Source organism: Dipodomys spectabilis, unplaced genomic scaffold (genome assembly GCF_019054845.1).
Source record: "Dipodomys spectabilis isolate Male_0828 unplaced genomic scaffold, ASM1905484v1 ptg000420l, whole genome shotgun sequence".
NCBI lineage: Eukaryota > Metazoa > Chordata > Mammalia > Rodentia > Heteromyidae > Dipodomys > Dipodomys spectabilis.
Genome location: NW_024871097.1, coordinates 1,231,307 through 1,236,853, shown reverse-complemented (window position 1 = coordinate 1,236,853; position 5,547 = coordinate 1,231,307).

The window sequence follows — 5,547 nt, the reverse complement described above, 5'->3', positions numbered from 1 at the left end:
TAATTCAACTTACCTACAAGAATGGCTACCATGAAATTAGGATGTGTTTAGCAATAGAGATTTTTAAAAATTTTTATGTTGTCAGAATTGATTTATAAGATGTATTGAGAAAAACATATTTATTGTCAAAATTGGTTTGCTTTGCTTTCTAGTTCAAATTGTGTCTACAGATATTAGCTGGAAGGCAGATGGCAAAATAACGGATCTTGGCAATGAAAATGGCATGTTTGTTATCTTTAAAAAAGAAAAAAAGTATGAAATGGTAGTCTTTCTATACAACACCTTAATAATATCATAAAAGTATTGTTGTTGTTGTTGTTATTTTTTTGTCATGCGCCTCGAACTGTGCCTGGATGCTGTCCCTGCACTCTTCAGCTCAAGGTAAACACTCTACCACTTGAGCCACAGCGCCACATCTGGTTTTCTGATGGCTAATTGGCGATAAGAATCTCAAGGACTTTCTTACAGGGGCTGGCTCTGAACTACGAACTCCTTAGGAGTTCGGATTATAGCCCTGAGCTACCAGTGCCAGGCTAAAATTAAAACAAACCATAATTACACTTTTTTATCACAATCTTGCAATTCCTATCTATAATAGTATTTGGGGAGTCTGATGGCCTCAGGTTCCAACAATGCAATTGTTTCTGCGCACAATCTAAAAACTGTATTTCATCCTGTGTTCATCCATTTGCCATTCTGAGATATGTTTTTTAGTTCTTTTAAACATTATTATTTCTCCGTTTTTCAAAAATAACATTTGTTTTACTTTAAAATTCAAGTATGCCAAAATGGTTAATGTAGAAAATAATCAGTAGTCACCAGTGGCTCTTGTTTTTAATCCTAGCTGCATGGGAGGCTGAAATCTGTAGATTCTGGTTTAAAGCCAGCCCAGGCAGAAAAATCTGATGCACACTTATCTCTGATTAACCAACCAAATTGCAGAATTGGAGATGTGACTCGAGGGATAGAGTAACAACCTGGAGCAAAAACACTACAAATGATTCAAAGGTTTAGTTCAAACTCCATTACTCAATTGTGACTCACACACACACACACACACACACACACACACACACACACACACACACACACACAAACACAAACACAGTTAACACATACAGACACACACAAAACACATTTATCTTATAATCTCATCCTTTAGCAGTAATCAATGCTATATGCTCAACACCCATTTTCTCCAAATTTTTCAGGTATTAACCTGTATATAAGATAATATGTAGTTTTGCATTTCTGTGTACTATTGTAAGAGAATAATCAGCTTCACTTGATGGAATAGCACAGGAACTGTTTTGTTCTTAACCTGTCCTCAAACTTGGTTCCTCCCTGTGCATTCAAACCTAAGAACTAAGGAGACATCAAATTCAGTCTTTCTTCTGCAAGTTATGGATATGTGCTTCATCCCCTGATGTAATCTGATGTGAGCTCCAGAAGCTACTTTGCTTATTCAAAATCCTTAGGGGAAGTCTGGATTTTATACTTAGACAAAAAGAAATGTAGTGATAACTATAACCCCTCTGTAAATCACCTTGACAAATAATTTTTTTTAAGATGCCAGAGCTGGAATTTCAATAAAAATCTGATTAGTGCTAAAGCTAAGAAGATAAACATTGGAAGATGGCAGAGGAGAAGCTGGAATCTGAACAAGCTCTCGCATAGAAAGCAGTTTTAGAGTTCCAGTGAACAGTCCTAAGCTAGAGAATCACACCAAGTGTGCCATCACAGGACAGAGAGTTAGTCAAGAGAGGGGAAGCCAAGGAGACACATCTGAGCGCTTGCCAGCAGCCGCCGCGGCGAGCACCGCCGCGGTCATACCTGAGAGACAGAGAGTCCGGGACAAAGGAGCCAGATCTAGCGGACCAGCGGATTCTACTCAACACAGGAAGAACCGACAAGAAGCGGACATATTCATCTTGCAGTTTGCAGACCAGAGACGACTCAGGATCCAAGACTCGGCGTGAGTAGAAGCCCGACGTCCTCACTCCTTCTCAGGGAGCAGAGGAGGGAAGGCCACCCCTCCCCCCCCCAGCACCAGTGATCTTCATCTTGGATACCGACAAAGCTCGGAGGAGCTGCTAGCTCCAGCTCAGGCCTTGGAATAAAACGAGTCATTTAGCAGGTCACAGAACTTAACGGCGAAGTGACCTCACAGACTCAGTCCCATCCAGGGAAAAGTCACCCAGCGCAGGCGCCAGCCACTGGAGTGGCTCTCCTCACTGGGTAACCAGAGCCAGTGGCTGCCCCTCCCTCTAGCAGCCTCCACAATCAATTGAAAAACAGAAACCCTGAGAATGGCTCCAGGCTGGGCTCTGTGAGTTTTTTCACAAAATAGCCCCAGGGAAAACCTACTGTTTGTTGAAAGGCCTCAGCTCTACCCAGAACCTAGCCTCACCACTGCATCCCCCTCTTTTGTGATTCTCAAAGTGATCACCCTCATATTAAACTAATCTGGGAGGGTGATCTCAAAATCTTGGGTAAAGCAGAGCATTTTTCTGCCTGTTCGAACAAACTGACTTCAGAAACCAATCAAGCCACAGGACCTCAAGCTGACCAGAGACTCCAACAAGAGGCTGGTTACAGACAAAAGGGATTCTTCCCACCCCTCCCCCCAAAAAAAAAAATCCAAGAACTTTTTTTTTCTTCTTCTTCTTTTCTTTTTTCTTCTTCTTTTTTTGTTAACTTTTATTTTCTAAAACTTTTATTAATCTTTAATTTTTGCCTCTTTTGAAAAAATAATTGTTTTCCAGTAACTTTTTTTTTCCTCATAGTTTTTATTTTAGGAATACGTGAATGTGCGTTTTCCTTTCTTTTCTTGTCTTCTTTCTCTTTTTCTTTCTTTCTTAATTATCTTTTTGTTTTTTGTGTATCTCTACTGAACTTCTGATCTTTTTTTCTCCCTTTCCTATCCTTTCTACCTTTTCCTCTCTTTTGTTCTTCTTTATGTGACTTAACTCTTGTCCCGCACATCCTCAGATAAACCCATAGTTAACTAGTAGACCCTATCCCCCATTGTGTACACACTTAATCCACAAATTAATTACTCAATTCAAAACCTCTAAGACTTAAATTCATTAATAGCAGTACTACCTCTTTATACCTATATAATATTTTAAGCACTTTTTTTAAGTTTTTCACATCTCCTCTATGTCCCTCCCCTTCTCTCAATATATTCACATTCCTCTCTAAATAGATGGTCTTTTAATCTCTATAATAACATTAATTTTTACGTTTCTATTTTTTTTCTGGTCTGTTTTCATTTCCCTTTCCTTTCTTCTTTTTCTCTCTCTCTCTACTTGCATCCTACCCAACCTATTTCCTGCATTGAGATTAGGACATAGTTAACTCTCCCTGTGCCTCCCCACACCAATCTATTCCTAATTTTTACCCACATCTCTCCCTAACCCTAATAATTTCTGGTTTTCCAAATTCTTCTCTGCCGTTCAAAGCCCATTAACATATAGTTGTTTGATGTTGAATAGATATATCTGTTGAACTAGATTGTACCTGTAGACTATTGACTGTACAAATGCAAACTTTGGTGGATGGTTGACTTAAGATAGTGTTCTAGCACAAAACTGGTTCTATTTTCATCTCAAATGGGCAGAGTAAGCCGGAAAAAAACAAGAAAAATGGCAAATTCGGGTATCTCAATTCCCAATCTTGATAATCAGGCTTTAGAACAGATAATGAATAATCCAGAGGAGAGTTCCCAAATAGCTCTAAGAACACTGCTGGCATGATAAATGAGAAGTTTGACAACTTACAAAAGACTCTGTATGAGCGAGATAGTTAGAGAGAGGAGGCATCCCAGAAGTTTATACAGGAATATCATAAGCGTGAGGAAGCTACTCAAAAACTGATACAGGATTTGCGTGAACAACTTGAGAATACTCAAAGAGGAAGGGTGGAATGGCGTGAGCAGGCTGAGAACACTCAGAGAGAACTGCAGGAATACCAAGAACGGGAGGAAGCTAATCAAAGAGTAATACAGGAATTGAGAGACCAGGTAGAGAACACACAAAGATCACTAAAGGCATTCATGGATTCCATTAACAAAGAGCTGAAGGAAGTCAGGGAGACCACAAAGGGAATGCTGAATGGAACCCAACAGAAGGAATGGGAGTCCAAAGAATCCATAACCAATCAACGAAGTGATTTGAGGACAAACACTGAACACCAAATTAAGGAAGTAAAGAAATTCATACAAGACCTAAAACAGAGCTTCAACAAAGAACTTGAAGCCATCAAAGCTGACCAATTAGAAGGAAAAGAGATAAAAAACAAAGTAGAGAGTCTTGACAGCAGGTTAGACCATGCAGAAAATTGAATCTCAGGGATTGAAGACATCCTAGATATTACAGGGAAAAAACATACAACCATCCAAGACAAGTCCAAGAAATACGATAGATCTATCCAACACCTGGAAGACACCATCAGAAGTCCTAATCTAAGGATAATGGGTGTAGAGGAGCACCTAGAAACAGAAGTTAATGGTCTATGAAATTTGTTTAACAGGATCTTAGCAGAGAACTTCCCAAACATGCAAAAAGATAGGCCTATTCAGATACAAGAAGCCTTTAGAACCCCAAATAGACCAGACCAGAATAGGATATCCCACCGTCACATTATAATCCACACAGAATGAACTCAGAACAAGGAAAAGATCCTTAAAGCTGTCAAGGAGAAAAGGTTAATCACCTATAAAGGGAAACCAATTAGAATCACCTCAGATTTCTCAGCAGAGACAATCAAAGCAAGAAGAGCCTGGAATGATGTACGTCATGCCCTAAAAAAAAACAACTATCAACCAAGAATACTGTACCCAGCTAAAATCTCCTTCACAACTGAAGGCCAAATAAAAACCTTCCATAGCAAAGAAAAATTGAAACAATACATCTCCACCAAACCAGCCCTACAAAAGATTCTTAAAGATGTCCTACACATAGAAAACCAACAAGACCGCAACGAAGGCCAAGAAACTGCACATAAACTGAGAATCCAAGAACCATAGGAAGAACCCAGTTTTTATAGCCCCCAAGAAGGTGGATAACATGGCAGGAACTCCCAAATACTTTTCAGTCCTATTAACGTTAATGGACTGAACTCTCCATTTAAGCGACATAGATTGTCTAGTTGGATTAAAAAACAAGACCCTTCTATCTGCTGACTGCAGGAGTCACATCTTACCCATAAAAACATACACATTTTCAATGTTAAAGGGTTGGACAAAATCTACCAAGCAAACGGTCCCCATAAACAGGCGGGAGTTGCAATCCTAATATCAGATAAAATAGACTTAAATTAAAATTCGTGAGAAGAGAAAAGAAGGTTGCTACATAGTAATTAAATCTCTCCTTCAGGAGGATATTACAATTCTAAATATCTATTTGCCAAACATTGGAGCACCCAAATATATCAAAGAAACACTACTTTCCCTCAAATCCCATATAGATCCAAAGTTATTAATTGTTTGGGATTTTAACACACCACTCTCCCCACTAGATAGATCAATTTGGCAAAACTTCAACA